The sequence below is a fragment of the Aythya ferina genome (genome assembly GCF_964211825.1).
Source record: "Aythya ferina genome assembly, chromosome: 3".
Classification (NCBI taxonomy): domain Eukaryota; kingdom Metazoa; phylum Chordata; class Aves; order Anseriformes; family Anatidae; genus Aythya; species Aythya ferina.
In genome coordinates this window covers 53,949,300-53,970,058 of record NC_140298.1, presented here as the reverse complement: position 1 = coordinate 53,970,058, position 20,759 = coordinate 53,949,300, and the positions used below count along the sequence as shown (strand labels likewise).

General features: G+C 39.3%; 1 long non-coding RNA gene across 2 annotated transcripts; it reads right to left on the bottom strand.

Moving 5' to 3' along the window:
• Positions 1 to 870: 870 nt before the first annotated feature.
• On the bottom strand, positions 871 to 10,449 carry LOC311435157. Of its 2 annotated transcripts, none has more exons than XR_014691967.1 (4): positions 10,315 to 10,449; positions 6,348 to 6,500; positions 2,703 to 2,751; positions 871 to 2,356 (listed from the first exon to the last, which is right to left on the bottom strand). It is a non-coding gene; the product is annotated as an uncharacterized lncRNA (long non-coding RNA). The 2 variants fall into 2 exon arrangements; XR_014691968.1 differs by lacking the exon at positions 10,315 to 10,449 and adding an exon at positions 10,235 to 10,296.
• Positions 10,450 to 20,759: the final 10,310 nt, after the last annotated feature.

Below are 20,759 nucleotides of genomic sequence, written 5' to 3'. Positions count from 1 at the left end.
GTTTAGACTGAACATTAGCACATTCTCCTCTATCCTTTTCCATTAACTACCTCATTGTCATCATTCATTTGCATTTCTTATTGCCACTCCTCCTTCACTACCACCATGTTAGAAGTTCTTAATTTATAACTAGAGGTATCAAAATATTCTCCATTGAACTTTCCCTGAATTTGTTACTTACAAGTTCTCATGAGGAGATTTTTTTTTTCAAGTGTATATTAATTGCAAAGGTCGTAAAAGAAACTCCGAACCACCAGATTTGCAACCATGTGCTGCTGTTCATGATAGCCTGGTTACTGGGCATCCCAGTCCATTTACTGTCCAGTAACTTCAGATCAGGGTTGACTTTAATTTTTTTGTGCTTGTCCTAGCTTGATGGCAGACTCTAGTCATTGCACTGTAGAAATAGCTTCAAAAATTACTCCATTGGAAAAAACACTTTCAAAGACAATTCAGGCTTTAATTTAGAGGCCAGCTTCAGAGCACAGATACACACCTTAGATCTATACTGATTGCAAATGAAATGCAGAAAGCAGAAGAAAAAGTTTTAGAAATTACTCCCAGGAACATTTTTCAGACTTTCTTATAAGAGTTTGGATAACTTGATGCAATTGTGCTGACAATGTAACTCAGGCTTACAGTGCTATCCCAATATTGCTAATAAAAGCTCAGCTAGGAAACATTTCTTAATGATTTCTTGTTCTACACAGGGTTCTAATCCTCAAATTTGAACTTCATTCTGTGTTATATGTGTATAATTAGGGGTAGAATGATGACCGTTTCTTACAGCTGCATAGCCAACATTTAGTTCTGCTCCTAACAAGACACTTCTTTTAAAATAAAGGTTAGCCAATGGTTTTGCAGTAGCAGTTACAGCATGCTTAACTCATTTTAATAAAACAGCAGAATTACAAGAAAGGAACATGGAAAACCCTTATAATATCCACTCGGAAACACTGTAAAAGACATGAGAGAAGTTTTCTATCCAATTCCAGCTACAAGCTTATCCATTTTTTGAAAGCTCAAAGTGAAATAACTGTTTTATGTGTATTATATTTAGTGTATGCTGAAATCTTGAATTCAATTCTGGCGCTAAAAAAAATAAGGCACTCAAATATAAACCTAAGTGCTTCAAGGGAAATTCAAGGAGAATTCATTGATAATTTTCAGATATTATAAACATTAAGACTGCATACTTAGTGCAGTACTGTTTGTAGAGTAACAGGCCAAATGAGGGCCAAAAAAACTCAAGTGAGAACATCAGAGATGATGGATGGATGAAACTTTTTAATCTTAAAAAAAAAAGTTTATCTGCTAGCTCATGTGCCTTCTGAAATCCAAGCTGATGACTAGAAGCATCAGTTCTTGACCAATAATTTGGATCATTCCTTCATATTATCTTGTCTTCTCTCATGCCTACATGTGTTAAATCTCCAGTGTGCAGCCATTATATTGCAAAACCAGAATTATTTCTTCCAGTCTGCTGAGACAATCTTATTTGGTTTTACAGAACATGATAGAAGTGAACACACATTAAGAGCCATTTCCATCATTTCTTTATCATCTCAAGCATAATGTCAGGAAATTTTTATATTTTGATTTAAGCTTTTTATTTCCTTCAGGATTAATGAATGAAACCTCACACACAGTGTCTTAAGCTACAGAGACATGAAATCAAAATTTCTGTCAGCTCTTAAGATCCTTCTGTCAGAAGTACAAAATATCACTCTTAAATATAAAACCAGCAGACAGATTTTATAGGTATGTCTTTCCCCCAGAAAGGTATGGACCTGTATGGACCTGGACACATTTTTCTTCAGTGAGTGGTCTAGACTCTCACCACACATCTGTATTCTGATAGCTACCAAAATCATATATAGAAAACTAGAAGTGAAGGAACAGTAAAGGTTTACTTTCTATTGACTAGATCTGTCTGCAACACCTAATTAATCAACTACTGACAAAATATATTTTTATGTTTGAAGAAAAAAAGTCCCAAGAGATGAAGTATGCAGTCTTATCACACTGACACTTTCCTCATCGTGTTCAGCAGTGCAGCCTGATTTTCCTGTTTCAGAGCTTCTTTTCTGGCAAGTTACGACCTCATTACAGTCTTATCAATGTCATATTTTTGTCTAAACAGATGGGGTTCTCATCTTTTACGTTACCTTTCAGTAAACAATAATTCCAGTTAGACGGTAAAGTAAAAGATTTTCTATCACTTACTTGCTCTGTTAGATTTTGGACGGCAAAACTGAGTTCATCAGCAATTCACATAGCAATAGAAGAGACCAGAAGTCAATGGCAGCATAGACCAAGCAGAGTACTGTGACACATGGAGAAATTAATCTGTTTCCTTCAAAAAAAAAAAAAAAAATGCCTGTGCTTTGGAAAAGGACAAATCAATCAATGAAATCTTTGCACTGGAAAAGTTAAATGAAAGCTAGTGGGAGAAAGAGGATAATAGGTACATACACAAGGGGTTGGTCAGCATAAAGGACCAAGGACTTCAAGACAGCCATCACCACTTTACCTAGGGCTGGTAAGAAAATCACTGGCTACTTACAGAAGTTATAGATATGCTTTCTCTATCCCTTTTTTTCTTTTATATTCCCATTCCAATGGGTTTACTGAAAGTGTACACTAGAATGACAATATTTGCAATCTGTGGTATTAACAGTCTTGAAATAATGTATATTCACGGCATGGCAGTTTGCTGTGTGTCAGCACTGAGATTTCTCTCCATATGCCCTAAAAATAATTTAATTAAGGCTTATATGAGTGGGATAAAACAAACAACAAAAACTGCAAAAGCTCTCGAGCGTGCTCAAATTCTCCATGAGGAAAGGATTCTGCTTCTTGAATATTTTCTACACTATGAGTATGTTTCAAGCAAGGCATGACCATTTGCTTACTGTTTTTCACCATCACCATTTCACCATTACAACTGGTAAATCAGAACTAAATTAAAGGTATATCAGCAGATCCTTTCTTTTTCTTCCTTTTTTTTTTTTTAAGCCAATAACCAATGTAAGACTAACTAACAAAAACAACTTGCAAACTCCATCCATGAAGGAATTTCATTACACAATTATGATTACTTCCAACACTCTTAATTTGATGCTTATTTTCCTCTTTATAAGTACATTTATCAATATAGTTTAGCACTTTATTATGAAGGATAGTCAGAAACTGGGCAAACTGGCACACTATAAGCACTGCAGAGCTTTGCAAAACACCACCTAAACTGCAGCACAAGCAATGCTGAGTCAGAGCTACTGAATTCGTCCAGGTTGAGCTGATATATGCACAATTACTCAGGTGTGACAGCACTACAGTTCCCAAACTCTTGCAGTTTCCAGGGGGATATCTGCTTGTCTCACACATCCAAACTACTCAGCTCTACAGATCCATAACCCTGGATTCAGACTTTAGCTCAGGATGACAACAGAATTGGAATTTGGCTGGCTCATGTCCAGCAAACTTAGCAGTAATGATTCTAGGTAACGAATCTTCACATTTGTTAAGCAGAAAAAACAAGAAAATACTTTCAAGATCTGAGCGGTCACCAAAACAATCTAGTTAAACCAACACAGTACTTCATTTCATTTCCTTCTCTGGCTCACTTCTCTGGCTTTGGTCTCAGGGAAGAGGCAGCTACCAGAAAAATGCATGTCTTCTAGAAGAACTGGTGTTAGGAAGGACATTCCCATCTAGAAGTTATAGCAACATTTGTTCGGTACTGCATCTGTATGTTGGGGTATAAAAAGTTAAAAGACCTACCATGCCTAAGAGCTGGAGGTACCTTCTGAATCTGCAACCAGATCAAGAGTAATTACAGGATGCTGAGTTGCAACAAAGGTTCCTGGTGAACTTCCCCCAGTTTAAAACTCTTGCCCCATTGCACTACAGGAGAAGGTACCTCCTCCCTCTGCCTCAACCCAAAGTTGTTTCTTGGGTCAGAACAGGTCTCAAAAGTAGAAAGCACACAAACAAGCCACTAAGTCATTTGTTCTTTTGCAGTTCTCTTGAATTATTCTTCTCAGCAGAGAAACGGGAAATTTAAGTACTTTTTGGTGCAACCTTCACAGATTTTTTTTTGTATATATATATATATATATTTAAATAAAGTTCAGGGAAGTTTTAATTCCCTTGCCACAATACCAGATCAACATTATTGTTGTTGCTGATACATTCAAACAGGTACAAAGCTGCATTTTCCCATGGTAATCTACTTATCATTTAGAGATTAGGAAAAAAAAAAAAAAAAAACTCATTTTTGAAACCAATCCACTTTAAGAAAAACACATGAAGTTGCTATAGCTTCTCAGTTGAAGACCGTATTTGCCCAAAACACAAGCAGTAGAGAAGCCACCATTCTGGTCAATCCTGACAGCTGCTCTCTTGTGGGTGTTATCCACAGGACCACATACAATATTTGCAATAGCACAGTGCCTTCCAGTACCTGAAACAGTGAAATCTGGTACTTTGCTAGGGACAGAAAGCAAAAGTACATTCACCCTCTGTAGGAAAAGTGGTATTTACTTCACAGAACAGTCCTAAACCCTCTGTTTGCTTTAACTTTGTGACAGGACAAGTTGTAATCCACCTAACCTGTAGGCAATGTAAATACGTTTTAGTAACAAAAGATTCCTCGCCATGCTTGATGTCCCTAAGTATGCTCCACCTTCAACTCTCAGGCTCTTAAAACAGACTTGAGGATATTTTTAACCTTAATGCAAGGTGATAGGGATATACTTGCTGTATACCTCCAGTTCGCTATAAAACTACATATGCACAGGTGTGAAGTTACTGCTACAAGATTGCAAACATTCAGAAACTTTATATTTACTTTATAAGGCATGTTTTTACAATGCCAGAATTGTTTTCTTAGTAAGTAATAACAGGTAGATTTTGCATTAGTCAGAAGTTCGGGAATAAGGTATTTAAAAGCTCTTTTTTGTCAGCTGTTTATAAGATTTTGTAGCAGCAAACTGGATTGTTGACTCTGAAAGGTTTTTTGTTTTTGTTTTTTTTTTTTGAAAAGAAACACAGCAGCAATCATCTTGTCAAGCTTGATATTTTATAGCAGCCGCTCTTTCTTTAAGGTCAAGCCTCAAGGAGCTAACGCAGCTGTGAACTCACATCTTAACCTAAAGGTTACTCTGCCTGGGTGATGGCACTACTACAGGAACACAAACATTCAAGAACATTTTGTATCATCATCAGCTCTGTTCAGACCTGAATGCACTACCCAAGAACTGCTCTCACATTAAGCAATAGTTACAACAAGCATGAGCCACTCAAGGGTTGCTACATGGTGCATTCAGAAGGAGAGGAGGGCACAGCAGGGCAGGGGTTGGTTGTGCTGGTGGGGCTCCCCAGCAGAGCAGCTAAGCAGGACGATACAGTACTGCTTTAAAGATACACTTCTCCCACAACATGAAAATAGGAAAAATGAAGCTGATGTCCCCACGCTGGAGCCCAGCCACTGGGGAATGAACTGTTATGAGCCAGGTGATCCTTCTCGGTCATATGCTTGCTCTGCAGGATTCATAAAACAAGATTATGTCACTTCAAAAGCCCTTACACAACCAGAAACGTGTGTCCTAGCCAAGACCCTGCACTCACTCAGGACCAAATTCAGCATTTCAGCTTCACATGCATCTAGTCAGGTAGAATTAAATGGGTATTTTTGCAAATAGGTCAGCTTTTTGTCATTCTTATGAATCTGTGATCTAAAACCACTCTGGTTTTACAGAGGTAAACCCCTACTTATAGAGATGAGACGTAAGCAGTTGACAGCATAAAGAGTTAAAATGTATAGTTTTTAATAACTTTTGCCTTTTTTTAAGGTTTTCAAATGCAGTCTTGCCTTGTTCCTGCTGTATTACATCAGTACAGCAAGGAACACTAGGTGTGTTTTTATGCCTTCCAGATCAGTTGTAAGGAGAGCTGTTCCCGAGGAAACCCTTCCAAGCCTCAGTCTCCCTGCTATGACACCAGCACTTACCAAACGCATCCCAGCTCGCCCAAAGGAACTTTTACAGCAGCAGTTACCCCTCGGGAGGGGAGCAGCCGCAGGTAGGAGAGGAGGCACCACCACAACCACCCCGAGGCACCACCGCTGCGCTCCGGCCCCGGGCGGCGGCGCCACGGCTCCACCTGGCGGACCCGGCCAGCGCTGCTCGGTCTGCAGGGAACCGCGCTCCCCTTCCTCTCCTCGAATCTGTGCCTTCTATCTCTGCCCTCCCTGCCTAAATAAACCCCATCACAAAAAAAAAAAAAAAAAAAAAAAAAAGAAAAAGAAAACACACACACGCATCCCCCTCCAACAGCATTTTTACCTGCTGTCAGTAACTAGGAACTCCCTGCACACCTTTTCCAAGAACTTGCAATAAGTTTGGCAGACTACCTGCTCCTCTTCCACAGGTGTTGACCCTCCTTCACTCTTGAATCTCCCACATCCCCTTCAAAATACTGTGGCTTTAACAATGCAGCTGAAAGGAGATGGGTCAAAATTAACAGGCAAGCTGAGCATGGTTATTTTTCAGAAAGCCCTCCTACCCTTCTATTTCCCCATAAAACAGGAGTGATTAAAAAAAACAGCTTATTATTCTTATATAGAAATTGTACAGTAATAAATGAATGCTTTAAATTGTATACTAGTCTGTTATTCTAATTGTATATGCCACATCAAAACAAAAGTCAGATTACTTCTAAAGAGATTTCTGCTTCAACTATAGTTTTCGCTTGTATTTATTCAGTTTAGTAATTCCAATTCAAAGTTGTTATGCATTTGCTTTGGTTTCATAACTAGATTAGAGCTGGCATGCTTTACATGCTGAGGACCAGGACTTGTGAACTAAGTTTTTTCCCATCAAACACTGTGTTCATAAAGCTCTGCTGAAATAAATGCAAGTTGTGAACCACCTGTACTACTAGAGACACCTTGCATTATCTTTTCCTAGTTCTTTTAGGAAAAGTGATCATAGAATCCTAGAATGCTTTGGGTTGGAAGGGACCTTAAAGCCCACCCAGTTCCACTCTCACCTGCCATGGGCAGGGACACCTCCCATCAGGCCAGGTTGCCCAAAGCCCCATCCAGCCTGGCCTTGAACACCTCCAGGGATGGGGCAGCCACAGCTTCTCTGGGCAGCCCGTGCCAGTGCTTCACCACCCTCTGAGTTAAGAATTTCTTCTGAATACATACTCTAAATTTACTCTTTTTTAGGATAAGGTCATTATTCCCTGTCCTATCCCTACACTCCCTGACAAAGAGTCCCTCCCCAGCTTTCCTGTAGGCCCCTATGTCTCCCTGGAGCCTTCTCTTCTCCAGGCTGAGTAATCTCAGCTCCTTCAGTTTGTCTTCACAGGAGATGTGGTCATCTTTGTGGCCCTCCTCTGGACTAATAGCTCCACATCCGTCTTGTGCTGGGGGCCAAAGAGCTGAACACAGTGTTTCAGGTGGGGTCTCACATGAGCAGAGGGGGACAATCACCTCCCTTGCCCTGCTGGCCAAACTTCTTCAGATTTGCACACGTTGCCAGCTCATGTTGAGCTTCTCATCAACCATCCCCTACATCCTTCTCCTCAGGACTACTTTTAACCCATTCGCTCTCCAACCTGTATCAGTGCCTGGGATTGCCCCAGCCTAGATGTAAGACCTTGCACTAAGTATTCCATGATATAAAATAGAAAATGAACAGTCCCTTAGTGCCATTAGAATCACATTCTCTTTATAATGCCTTGCTTTCCTCTTTAAAAAGGGTTCTCTCAAACTGAAATCTCTAGTTAAGTCAGAGGCTGTGATAAGGGCTGCTCCTCAGTCAGTGCACAAAGACAGGATTCCAGTCTTTATTTAGGCCTCATGTAGTTCATAATTATTAGCACTGATGAATTCTAAGGCTTCTTTGTTCTTTAAATCCTTCTTTATACCTTTTAAATCCTTTGAGTTAGCACCAGGTAAAACTGAACCTGTAATATAATGTAATCAGTCTGAAACTATACATTGATAAAGTGCATGGTAACCACAGGCATAAGGTCTGCCAACTATAGCATCTGTATTTGTTTAATAAGATCTTGCAATGCTGTCATTAAAGCACTGATTCTACTAAAAGGAAACCAGGCATTAGTACTAATGCTATCTACTACTAATGCTATCTCATAGTAAGTCAGCAAATGACTTCAGTACAACCAAAAAAAAATTAAAAGTCCCAGTCACAGATATGCTAAAATCTCAAGCAAGGTTTAGTTTGTGCTAGAAAATAGGCAATAGGAATAAAAATAACAAAATGAGAATCATTAATAACAAATGGTATGGTAGGCTACCATAAAAATAAAACAATCCTATGCTATTGTTTAGAAATACTTGCAAAATAATTAGATTAACAGTTGCATATTTAGTGGTTAGTAAAAAGGTAATATACTACAATCAAATCTGACAGACACTGTAGCACCAGCAAAGGAAAACTGTTATCAATCTGTTTTCTGAACTGAAATCAGCTGAATAAACTTTCAAAAGAGAAAAAGTACAAGATGTTTAAATAAACATGTTTGTTCCAGGATGCTGTCGGGGGAGGATGAGGGGGGAGAGGGAACAGAAAAAAAAACATTTAATACAAAATTTGTTCTTAATAAATCAGTACGGTAATTCTTCCCAAATCTAACATCAAGTTGTCTGCTTGAGCTCACTGATGTGAGCAATGAATTTTTACATAAAGGAGCAAAGGTCCATTCAATTACAGGATCAGACTCTGCTTAACTGTAACTGATATTGACAATTCCTCAGGACTTCTCTTCAAACTTATCTGACAAAAGGTTGGCTCAACTTGGAACACAGGGAATCAGTCACAGGTAAAGCTAAAATTCATGCTTCTGTTGCTAGTGAGACTAAAACAAGCAACATCTGTTCCTCTAATAAGAAAGATACAATAAATGCTATTGTATATAGTTTCTTTATCAGGCATTAAATGTAGTCCTTAAGATTTTGGCAATTTCTTGGTGTAATCTTTCACGCAGAGTTTACCTACCAAGAAATTAAAATAGGTTTATCAGCTGCTATGACTTTTTACATGTTGTTCTTTTTTTAAGACTTGAAAAAAATATGAAATTGCAGATATTTGAGGGAAATGTGGAGAAGAACAAGAAGTAGAAAAGGTTACAGTAGAGAGACAACTTCAGAAAATAGAACAATCCTTAATTAGATGTACTTGGAAAGTAAGCTTATATGAAATCATAGTTTTCAAATCACTAATTCTGCATTGTTTCCCTCCATATGCCATTTCTATATGAACTTTAGTGCATCAACTTTAGAATTGTTATTAACATGACTAAACTACGTAACCTTGAAAGTCATGCGTTTTCATATTAAGTATCATTACCAGCTATACAGTTCCTCTCCCAAAGTGTGATTCCCAAAACCACAATGTAACATCTTAAGTTTCCAGACTTGCAGAAACTGTAATTGTACTTCAAGCAGTACAGATAATGTTAGGTTTTAAGTGCGGTTTTGAGAAGAAGAGAAATACAACATCAGTTTTTTCCATGGAGGAACATCATTTTTTTCCATGGAGGTGTATACTATAATTAAACAGGGAGAGAAAAGAGATGATTTAATATGATCACATGCAAGGGACATAACAAAGAGTTCTTCAATCTGAGCAAGAAACATGATTTAAAATAAAATTGAAGCATATAGTTACCAAATATCATTTTTGAAAGAGAGGCATTGTTGCTGTCAATAAAAGTTTTGTTTGAAAGCTATGCCTAAGATGTTAAAAACAGAGTGTGATGATCACTGTGTTCCTGCTAAGCACTTCAACCTTCCCCTGTTCTCTTTTCTAGTAGTTCTCTGAAAAGGTTAAGTATTTACCTCTAAGAAAAATCTTTCCTAGAATAGGTGAAGCTACTAACTCCCAACATTAACAGATAAACACCACTCTACAAGGAGTATTTATCCTCTCACACAGCATTTCTTTCTCCTATGACCACAGAAGCATTCACCATGAAGTGTGCAGACTAGGGAGGGTACTCTGGAGGATCTAGAATAGAGAAATTGCAGTACCCTTTTTCTGAGGTGGTAGTCATTGGAAAAACTACATCAAACACTTCATTATAAATACAGTTCACGTTACAAACAAAAAAAATCAACAAACAAAACATAGAAGAACTCTCAATTATGTTTCTATTTAAAAACCTTAGCTTTGATACCCACAGTACAGAAGTATTTTACCATAGCTGAAGGTGAAATACTTGGAAAAGGAGCGAATCCTCTCTAACCCCACCAAAGCAAAAGGAAAACTACTAGCTTACCTTAGTTCCCATGAGGGGAAGAAAAAAAATAAAAAATCTTTTTTTTTTTTTTTTTCTTTTTTCCTCAGGCTATATGGTTTATATACACAGCAGTATTTGTTTGGGGAAGACAAAATCTTGTAAGTCTCACATCTTGCCATTTTTCAGAACAGAGCTGAAAAAATCTGGGTCACTGCCTTGGCATCAGTATCAGGTGAAGCATGTTCCTCACCTCAGAGGCATGGTTACTGGCAGCACCTGCTTCACCAAAAGCACCTGAAATACTTCAATCACTTCAGTGATGTCAGTCAGCCACATCTGACTCATAGGCATGGGCAGACTTAACTTAGCAAAAGCTAATTATCTGTCTCAGCCTTAGGGAAAGTACTACTGAACCACAAATAGGCATCTTCTGACCTAATAAAGTTTGCAACACTGCATGTTGAGTGCTTGTTTACCTTAGTAGAGCAGGCTGTAAGCTGTGGTTCATCTAGGGCTGTTTTACACAAAGTTCAGCTTTCCCAGCCATAGAAACAACTACTAGGACAGGACAAAGAGCAGAATTAAGTTATCGCCCATTTTAGTTCCACCAAAAATCTTGAGAGGGATAAGACTGTAAGGCAGCAAAGCTCAACACAAATCCTTTAGCAACAGTAGAAGTCCTGCTAAGGATATCCTGTGTTTGAAAGATAATTCCAGTTAAAATGTTTCAAACCATTCATATATTTATAAATTAACGCTATAATAATGAAGATAGTTACTTTTTTTTTTTTTTATTTACCATATGTTTTACAGATATAACTTTATATTAGTCATTTAGTATAGAGGCATCTAAACAGTAAGTGCAACAGCTACCTTGTTTTACAGATTTCTTTGTTTTCTAAGTAGCACTATGAAATTAAAAAAAAAAAAAAAAGTCAGAAAGAAAGAAAAAAAAGCAACACCCAACAACACACCTTTAATAGATAGCTTATTAGCTTCATCTGCTTGATAAGAAGAAAAAGGACAGGTGAGAGAAATGAGTTCAGCTGTGCCTTGTTTGGAAAAGAAGGGATTGGATGTTGCAGCCTTCATTGAGAAGAGGTGGCTTCTTATGACAAATGTTTGGTTATTATAAAAAGGTAGTGTTGCCTACTGTAGGAAGGTTAGAGGATTTTGTTGGTTATTAATTGCTTTTTTTTTCTTCTTTGTATGGGTGCTAAAGGTTAGAAGACTGATTCAGAAGTTTTATAGATAAGGGATTCTGCTATATCTTTTCTTCTTATTAAGAACTATAGCTTACCTGCTTTTACGTCTCCTGTTCTTATCTGAGAGGTGTAATTAACTTTGAAAATGGAGGAAACTATATTATGGTTGTACTTGTGAGTACTATTGTTTTGCAAACTTTCTGTGGAAAGAGACAGTCATGTTTTCAGCTAACATATTATTGGTAGCTTCCTGTACTATGCTGCTAGGTGGCCTCCTTGTTTGCTTTTGATCAAAGTGAACACTCTGTTTCAAGGATTAGCATAGATGAAGAAAGCGATTTCATCTTAAAAACAGCTTAAGAAAATAAAGTATGTTGGAAAATCACATAAAGTAAGGATGTCTAGGGAAAGAACTCATGATCAAATTATAGAAGAAATAAGAGCTTTTTATTTAGTTTCTTTTAATTGTGGATTTAAAGTTGTCCATGGCCTCAGTAAGAAATAAGAAATATAGCTACTACTTTCAATTTAGATGCTAAAGTGTCTTGATATAGCACAGCAGACTCCTATTGTACTGTTCAGGGGTTTTATTTGTTTGCTTTATTTAGCTGCTTATGCATGCATCATACCTGTCACGTTCCACTGTCTCTAAAAGCTGGGACAGGGCTGTTTGAAGTAGTTGGTAATGAAACTTTAAACCTTGAAGCTAAAAAGGATACAAATTAACCTGAAGAAAGTATTCCTCTCTGTTGTGAAATCTAGTGTTTCATGCTAAAACATTGACCTCTCTTCAAAGATAGTGCTGTCCTTAACTTAATTCTGTTATGTGGCTCAAGATGTGTGTTGGCTAGTAGTGGAACTTCATAGTGGATTCTTTATTTGGTCTTGAATGCAGTACAGACCTTCAGTACTTGACATTATACTTACTAGTGTCTTTTTTCCCCCTTAATGACAATATTGGAAGTGTGATATAGGAGGTAATTACCATTAACACAGAAATATTTAACTGCTTAGGAATTTAGAGAAACTAGCTCTGTTCATGCAAAAGCTAATAACAGAACTATAACTGTATTTCAGCAGGTAATGTCAGTCTAGTTTTAAAAAAAAGTGACTTTGAATAAAATTACAACTATAGTTTGGCTAACATGGACAAAGCTCTTACAGTTTAAATTTTGTACGCTGTATTTTTCAGAAGTAGTGCTACTCACTTTTCATAGTGGATCTTATAAACCCAGTTTTATTTATAACATCAGCAGCCTTTTTTTGCATGTTGTTGTTCAGCTGTTGTTTATGTAGTATCAGTATATTCTCTGAATCTCAGACTTTAGCTGGCCATAGGCTTCTTGTTGCTTTAATTGAGAAGGAGAGCCTCATGTTTTTGGATGTGTGTTTTGAAATACGATGCATGCTTTAGAGTGAGCAGGAGGAGCTTGAAATGTGTGTTATACTCACTATTGCCCGTCTCTCTAAAGCAGCAGCACAGTAAGTAAGCTCTGGGGATTTATTATAGTCTGGCAGGGTTTATCACTGAGTGGTGCATGGACTGAGCAGAGATCTGAGCCCAGCACAACAAAGAAACTGGAGGATTCTGGGCAATGCCTATTCAGACTCCCAAATAGAATAATTGGTCATCTTGCAAGTACCTGATTGGCAGTAAAACCCTGTTGGAGTCTTAACCTGTCATGTTATCATGTCTTTGCTGCTGAAGATAAAAGAGCTCCCTGCAGAAGGAATCTTATGTGTGTCTTCTTTTAATTCATTTTTCCTTTATTAAAAAAAAAAAAAAGCACAACTCTCACTTCTCAGTACCACTCTGGGACTACTGAGCTTAGAGGCAGACATCTTCTCCATGAGGGACCCTCTTGGGTGGAAAGTAATTTTGCTTCTTTCCTTAATTACTAAACCCAATTATGCCAGAGCTTTGTCATCTTGATACCTGTTTATTCTCTTTTTAATGGAAATGGAAAATGAGCAATCTGTCAACAGCAGTCCTTGTAGAAACAGCAAGAGTTGGAGGCCTAGTCACAAATGTGTGATTTTCTTTTTGGTGTGATCCCCTTCCAGATGAGAATTGGGCTGCCCCAAGACAGTGTGGGGTGCAGGTACTCTGTGGTTCAGAGCTGTGCTCGGGTGAGGGGCAGCAGTGTGACCTCACAAATGGATCTGTTGCTGGAGGCTGGCCAGTAGGGGAGGCTGTGCGTAGTGATTCTGAACTCCTGCTATAACCCTAAAAGCATAGCATCTAGTTCTATTTTTCTCCCCCTGTGTATCTGGGGAGGAATTCATGCATCTAACACAGAGCGGATCAAAAAAGGCTTTCAGCATCTGTTACCTGGAGCTTGTCATCTAGTATCCCAAAGAGGGAATGTTACCCTTGTGAATTCAATACATTGCATCCTTGCTAAAACTTGCTTATTTCTTCCCTTGAAGACTCTGGATATATTTTGTTTTGTTCCCTTAAAATAACATCTTGTTGAATAATATTCCCTTATCTGATAGAGGAGAAGGGCACAACATAATGAACCTTGATATCCACGTTGTAAAATCTATTATGGACCCAAAGAGTGGTGCATGGGTGTGCTCCCGTTTTGCTTTCACTCCTCCACCTCTGGATGCGGATAACCTTTATTCGGGTACAATGTTACTGCATTAAATCTGAAAGGTCTCCTGACATCACACAGCTAATCGGGGCTCCTCAGTGAATAGGATCTGGCCTTTTAGCAGGATCCTGAATGCACTATTGATTTGCTGACAGGAAGCCCCATAGCGATAACAAAGGAAGAAATGATTCAGCAATCACCGGAAAGCCTCCCTTGATTTCACATCTGTGAGCCCATCTACTTCCATGCCAGCTGAGCTGCCTTCACATGAGAGGAAAGTTTCTCATTGTTCTGTACTTTGTTCTTCTTTTCTTTTTAGTGTAAAATATCACATTTTCCACAGACACTATCAAAACCAAAATAAAATGACTGCTAGGGCAACAGTGTCAAAAAAGTATTTACTGCTAGATGTATCAGCAAATGAATACATGAAGACAAAGTGCTGCATTATGAATGTCAGGGCAACTTTCAAAATTAGCTTAAAGTCCAAGGGATTAGGGTATTGTTTTACAGAACTGCGACAGACCATTGCAGTCTCCAGGGTGACTCTGCTGCAGCCCTTTAATAGTGAAATCCCAAATCCTGCTTTAGATAAGTAGTTCTTGGTTTGTAACCTTAACAAAAAGGCACCATTCAAAGTTTTAAATGCTTTTCCTTAGTATTACAGTACCCAAAGTGCTTAAGTAACCAAGAAAATATTAGGGAATTCTTCTATTTAAAAAAGAAAGCAGTAAAGCCAGTCTCTGTTGATCCATGCTTCTGGTCCGAGTCACTGAGCAGCGTGCTTGGCGTGACTGTGAGAATTCTTCTGCTGTATTTGGGCAACGTGTGTGCTAGAGCATTTTTATACTTATCTGGATGAACTCAAAACATTGAATGTTCCGGTCCAGATACTGGAACATTCAATGTTGTGTGCTTCCTAATATATGTATTATCAGTTGCCTAACCCTATTTTTTGTTTTATAATGCATAGTACAAAAGTAGTATGAATGTTATGTATCTTGGTTTTAATGCAGTTTGTGGTATAGAAATGTACAAATCACCTTACAAAGTCAAAGTAGTTGTCCATGCATTTTTGATTCTTCTTAATTAATGAACAAGTCTGATGCTTTCCTGAACTTGGATCACTTGCTCTAATTAAATCAAGAGGGAAGTACCTCTTCTTTCTATAGAGAAAACTGTCTTCTTTCTGAAGCCTAGCATTTCCACATTAGGCTCTGAGTAACTTTTGTGTTATTCCTTCTCTTCTGGATATTTTTTTGGGGGTGTCTATTTTTGATAATATATTGCTATGTCATTTCTGAGAGTTTTTAACTTAATTTAGGACTCTGTGAATTATTTTCTCTTTTGTGAGTGTACTGTAACAGCATTGCAGAGAAGTAAGGATTGTTTGCTGAGTCATCCTTAAGATCTGGTGTGAAGACTTTCTTAAGGACTTGGTAAAACTTTGGCAGACTGCTTCTGTGGAGATGTGGGGGATGCGACCCAGCGTCAGAGGCACTTGAGGCTAGCCAAGGCACAGCACATCTTGCACTTGTTCCCTCTAGGGGAAGGGTAAGATGATTATACATAAAAATAATGAAGCAAGTCCTGGCGTCAGGTCTCTTTGGGAGCTGATAGCTGTCATTTGTCATTCCAGGGCCATGTCTGGTAGGATGGGGCTGCCCAGGGGGTGAGTGGATGGCAAAAGTTTTCTCTGTGGGCTTAGTGAAGTGGTACTCTGTAAATTTTGGCAAGGTTACTATGGAGTTAAGCACTAAAATGCTGTTAATCTAGAGCAACTCTGCAGTTGCTGAGTTTCCAGCAGCATGGCATCCAGTTATGATGACCAGAGGGGCTTTTCTGGAGGGGACCTCCCCACCCAGCTCTGGTACTGCTCCTGCCCAGAGTCACACGGGGCTGGGGAGTGCTGCAGGACCACCCCAGGACCCTCCCAAGCCTCACATGGAGGAAAATGCGACTTGAGCCTAAGCCTCTATGAAGCGGACATCAAGCTCTGTGATTATGGTCGATCACTGTGCTGTGGCAATACAAGCCATGACAAGACCTCAAGGGAAGAGCACAGGAGATATCCTGTCCTGCAAGCGCTGTCTTCTGGTGATCTGGCATTCAGCTGTGCAAGTGAGATGAAGGCATAAAACATATTTTCCATCGCTTAGGGACCCTCTGTTGCTATCTACAGGTTTTATTTCAATTTCTGTCTCGTCGGAAAGCCTCTGCCCCCGTTCCAGCCGCTGGTCCACCTCCCCACCAAGCCCTGCAGGGGCCGGCCGCGGGCGCTGGAGGGCACTGCTGGACGGCGCAAAAACGCGTCGAGGCTGCTCGCAGGGATGTAAGCGGCTCACGCTGGCAGAAGAACAGGCAAACGCAGCCCTGGATGGATGACTTGAATGCCTCACGCTTTTATTTTTCTCCTGAGAAACCTGCTTTTCCCCACTCATCCCTCTGGTCCCCCAGCTCGCCCCTTTGGAGCAGGGGAGGCAGCACAGGAGCACCAGCCCCAAGCAGTCAGTGGACCAGCATCCTCTCACGGCCCATTTTTGCGGTGCTCAGCCTCTGCCAGGAGCTGACTGGACCTGTATGAGCACAAATTGAGTTCCTTGGGTTCCCCAGAAGGCCCTGAGCATGGGCATCCTGTGGGCACTGCGAGAAGAGAAACAGTGGGGAATCGGTCCAAGGGTCCCTGGTTGGAACAAGCAGTGTCTGTGTCCCACTTCTTGATAGGAAGTATCTAATAACACAATGCTAATTGTTGTGTTTCTGCATACTTCATCACTAATTTGTTAGCAGCCAGGCGGATACTGGAGGGAGCTGGCTGATTCTGTTCCATTGCACAGGGGGGCTGACTTCAGGAAGTTGCACATTATGCTTTCACATGGAAACGTTTTTTTTCTCCTTATGCTGATATTTTTCCATGAATTCAAAGTAAATTGGAGCTTATGGCTGTTCATTGAGTATGTGAAGTATTAGCCAATGTACCAGAATAAGTATTCCATATAAAGGAAATTCTTGATCGCTGAAAGTCCATTCTAAAAAAAGTTAAATATTTATTGAATGTTGCTCCTAATGTGAACCATTTAGCTGCCCTTGGGCAGAAAAATAGTAAATAGAGATGCTCTATATAACTCTTTTGTTGCATACAGGTTTCTTTTGTGGTTCTGAGGAGGCTCAAATTCTTTCTGAAGGATCTTCTTATTTATCTGTTTCATGCCAGATTACTGAAGTGACTTATCTGTTTTTTCCATCATGGGAATTTTTTTAGTGACTTTCGTGTCACTGGGAAATAATTATTTTCTCTTAGCTACTGTTGATGGTTTCTTTCTCTAGAGCTCCCCAGGGAAGCAGATTCCCCGAGTCCCTATTCAGAGAAGAAAGCACAGCGATTACTTACGGACTTCATTTGTATATGTAAAGATCATCTCGCTAAGAATCACTGTGATCAAGCCATCTCTGCTGGGACTTCTTACACTGTGATAAACAACATGCATCACTCCTTACTGTTTACAAGTGCAGTCCTTATTCCCATGTGCAAAAATGGTGCTATGGAAGAAGTGCATCTTTGTCTTATTTACTGGTGAGAGAGGTATATAATTTTTAAGGTGTTAAATCACAAAAACAATTTTCAGATGTTTTCTTTGACTTTGCCACAATGATAATATCTGTTTCCTATAGCATGCTGATGGGTAACATTTTCATTTCTTACACGGGTACTGAGGCACAATGAAGTAAAATAGCTCCCTGGAAAGCACCCAAGCAGCACATGGCAGAAGTTGGAAAACAAGTATTCTCAGAGCTATCATCTGCTTTGTGCACAATGCTGCTCCTTCATTAAGATTGGAAGGATTTTATTTTATTAGGCATGAGGAGGTCAAGCACTGTGAGTGGCATTTAAACTAACTTAACTCCAGTTAACTGAAAAAAGAATGCAATACTGTGTGCTACATTTTAAATTTAAATGACTTTACAAAAAAATATTTCTTAGTAAATCCTTGTAATGGAGGGGAAGAATGACCAGAAGAAAAAAGTAGAGATGTCTGTTTAAAAAAAAAAAATAAAAATAAAAAAAAATTGTATGGCTACAATAACTAACCCATCTTAAGAGCATGTAAACCTGATACCACTAACCTGACAAGACCTATTGAAAGAATGCAAGGCTTGTTTGCTATGAAATGTATTTTAGCCCTATAGTTAGACTCTCCTTATCCTTTCTTTTTTTTTTTTAAAAAAAAAAAAAAAAAAAGGTGGCCTGTCCCACCTCTGTTGTAGGTGGTCCCCCATCTACAGTGTACTCTGAAAGGTGAAGGATCAAATTTACAGGACAGGTGCCATAAAGCATATGCTTATCAGCCATGTCTGAATCAAGCTCTTTATCCTGTCCTGTCACATTTTTCCTTTGAACCTACAAGCCAGAGAAAGTGCCTTGTGATGTTGAAACTGTTTTCACAAAACATCAAAACTCCCACTTTGGACATCAGAAAACAGCCTCACTCTGTTGGGCTGAAAATAGAAATCCCTTTTCTTTAATGATCTGCTTGTCTGATCTTGTGCCAGTAGGTCACAGCAAGGGTTGTCATTATATCGTTGATGCATCCCACTTCTCCTGTCCTCCTTCTCTTGCGTCTTGAGGGTAGAGTATTCCTCAAGACCTCTAACCTACCCTTCTTGTAGCCCTGCAAGGAGTTTTCAGGGTACAGGGGGCTGGCACTCCTACCAGCCCTAGTGTTTGCACCCACAATAGTTTGGGCCTGGCTGATCTACCTTTTTGTCTGTGCAGAACAGTTATGTACTATTGAGTTTCTTGCTCAATGTCCAATGATCTCCTTGTCATTACAGGAGCAGGGAGACATTTTCCAGAGAAGGGAGTTTCTACCTGTGTGGGGGCTACTATTTTGGTGTTGGCAACAGGACACAAGCAGTCTGCAGAGAGATTCATATTGTGATTTGGCCTAAGAGGTGAAAAGCTTGCTTTAAGGTAACAAATCTTCATGATTGTTTTAAGACTACTCAAAAACATCAGTGTTTGTCTCAGTCCTTCAGAAAGTGAGCAAATGTGCTAGTTCTGGTGGATTTCAACAGGCAACCTTCTAATACCCATCAGCATGACAAATGCATGATACCTGTTCACTCTGAGAAAGTGAACAGCTGAATTCTTATTTCCTTCTCATTTTGGGGATTAAAGTTGGGAGGGATCATCTGTTATATCTGGGGCCTCCAGTCCCTTCTCTGCTATGCTGGGAAGCTTTAAGATGATGGCCAAACATGCCTATAAGACTCCAAAGGTGAGGGGATGCTGTTTCTAGAACTGTGTGACAGGTCTTATCTGTGGTGTTATGGCCCATGTGCAACTGCCAAGACTAAACAAATACTTTAAATTAGACTCTGCTCTGGCAACCAGAAAGTGTGCTGTTTAATGCTGGTGCATCTTAGAGACAGGAAGGGGGGAGAAGGGCAGCTGTGTGGTCTTCCACACTGGAAATGCAGGATGATGTTAGCGCGTTACTGATTGGGAAGGTATGTGCTGTTTTCCAAGTCATGTTGAGCAAGAGGCCTATTGTAGTTATTTCTGGTGAGTTTGCTGACAATACATTATTATTTAAGAATGTAAAAAGATGGCTGTTCTGGTAATTTTAGAAATAACTTTCTTTACAATTTCAGTGTTGCATTTCCTGTAAGCCTTTATTTTGACAATAAAAATGTAGTTGTATAGTTTGTTTTTATTCTTTTTTTTTTTTTAAAAGTCTGGTTTGGATTTTAAGTCAAAAAGCTGCAAACATCTAGTTTTCCAAGTGAGCATCTTCCAGCTCTAATAAAAAAAAAAAAAAATCATATAATTCAATCTATAACTATTTTTGAACAGCCACTACTCTACAGGAGAAAACCCTCTGCATGTGTAATTGTTTGACAAACTAGCTGCCAGTTATCAGCTAGAATGTGTTTTTTTTTTTTTTTTTGAAAATGTAAAACATAAATAGAGGATACTTGTTTTTAATCAATTAGTATACACAGAAATGCCTCAAAACAAGCAGTTGTAACTAAACTAAGTCAAAACATTGCAGACAGACTTGTTAACTTAGGATTGAGGGTTTTCAGCTGTGTTTGTTAGGGCAGAAGAGAGATCAAAGGCTAGCGGTAAGAGGAGGTCTCTTAGACTGTCTGACCAGGTGTGTGAAGGGGAGAAGGCTTCCTACAAACAAGTAATGGAAGTCTCACCCTCTGGTCCTTAAGGGAGACTCCTACTACTCAGACACCTGCTGAGAGTGTGCTGTGCCAGCAAAACAGGCAGTGCCCAGACTGCTGGGCTTGTCTTTGGTGACAGTTTCCTGATGTTCACTTTAAAGAGGGCAGGTGGGGTAGCTCTCCACTTGACATCAAGGAACTGGGGAAGAATAGTTTACGTGCATGGTCACAAGATGTCTGTAAAGTTGTGCTTTGGGCTGAAGTGGCTGTGACTGAGAAGACTGAGTTGAGAGCCCAGAATAAGGCTGGGCAGGTAAACTGTGGAGTCATGACTCTAAGCAGAACAGACTTTGGCACATCTAAAATATTGGAGAGCAGAATACCAAGGAAGTCTGTTATGAGGTGGGAGAGTTTACAGGTTTTGAAAGAAAACTTAAGAGCTTGGGAACCTGTTGGGCTGGAAGGCCAGGAATTTAGGTAGAAAACTTGCTTGACTAAGGAA